Source organism: Chrysochloris asiatica, unplaced genomic scaffold (genome assembly GCF_000296735.1).
Source record: "Chrysochloris asiatica unplaced genomic scaffold, ChrAsi1.0 scaffold00050, whole genome shotgun sequence".
In the NCBI taxonomy this organism is placed as follows: domain Eukaryota; kingdom Metazoa; phylum Chordata; class Mammalia; order Afrosoricida; family Chrysochloridae; genus Chrysochloris; species Chrysochloris asiatica.
The window spans coordinates 7,388,743-7,390,054 of record NW_006408568.1 but is presented as its reverse complement, the minus strand read 5'-3'; the positions used below and the strand labels follow the sequence as shown (position 1 = coordinate 7,390,054).

Below are 1,312 nucleotides of genomic sequence, written 5' to 3'. Positions count from 1 at the left end.
GTTTGCTTTTGTTTAGGTAGATATAAAAAATTAGCCATGATAACATCATGTCGCTTGGAAAGAGACTGCAAATTTATCATACACTTTTTGACTTTATTTTAGTGGGTTTTTTTTGTTACCTCTTTTTGAGTTTGAGAGAAATCCTTTAGTAATATCAGAGATTTTATTTTCTGTGGTTATCTTAATAAATTAAATTTTATGATTAAACTTAGATCATTTTGTTTTCTTGACTAGTAAATGAAATTTTATAATGACCAGTCTTATTTGATCAAATAATTTTAAATATGTTCCTTATTAGGCCTAGGAAATGGCATAATTTAGCAAGAACAAGAATGAGTGTAGGACTTTGCCTTGGATTTGAGCTCTGTTTTTTAAAATTGAATTAACGTTTATTGAGTGCTTCTGATTTGCATGGCAGACAGCTAGGTTTAGAGCAGTGAATGAGAATGACTCAGATGAATTAGAGATGGCTTCTGCTATTAAAGTGTTCACTGTGTTTTTGATGTTTAACCTTAAATTTACTCAGCCTTTATTTTAGAGCCCTGGTGACACTTGTGTGTTGGACTGTTAATTCCAAAGTCAGCGGTTCAAACCTACCAGTGGCTCTACAGGGAAAAGATGACGCTGTTTCCATGTTGTTGTTGTTGTTGTTAAGTGCCGTCAAGTCAGTTCCGATCCATACTGCCCCTGTGTAGGATTTCCAAGAAGCAGCTGGTGAGCTTGAACTGCCGACCTTGTGGTTCAAACCAGCTATGCAGTATAGCACATTAATCCACAGCTCCATGCCAGGACTCCTGTCTGGGTTTCTGTGAGTTAGAATCAACTTGATGGCAGTGGGTTTTGATTATGAAAATGCTAATAGCCTCAGACATGTATGATAGTATATGTGACAGCCCTTGGTACTATTTAGAAGCAAGGTGTCATATAAATGACAAGTCGTAGCAGCTCTCTCTCTGAAATAAAGTAATGGGACTTAAAAAAATTTTTTTTTTAACTTTTTGTGAATCGATTGTAGGTAGATCATCATATTTACATTTAACAAATCATACACTTTGTTCACCTCAATGATTGCAACCTGTTCCGTGTACCAACGGATAACATTGTTTACCTCTACTCACTTTATTGCATTCCTCCCTGTGTCTCCTACTACCCTCATCTTTCCTCTACTAACCTTCTCTTGCTTCTTGTTGTATATTGTCTGCCCTGTCACCCATGTTAATGTGTTTTTACCCTCTAGCCTGTGAATAATCTGCCCAACCATCACAAATTGTTTATTTTATCAAGAAAACCTTAACTTTTTACAACAATGATC

At 35.8% G+C, this 1,312-nt stretch overlaps 1 protein-coding gene across 1 annotated transcript in view; it reads left to right on the top strand.

Annotated features, from left to right (window-relative positions):
- Positions 1-1,312, top strand: part of KDM5A (lysine (K)-specific demethylase 5A) — a 160,131-nt gene that overhangs the window by 71,976 nt on the left and 86,843 nt on the right. The window lies entirely within an intron of this gene.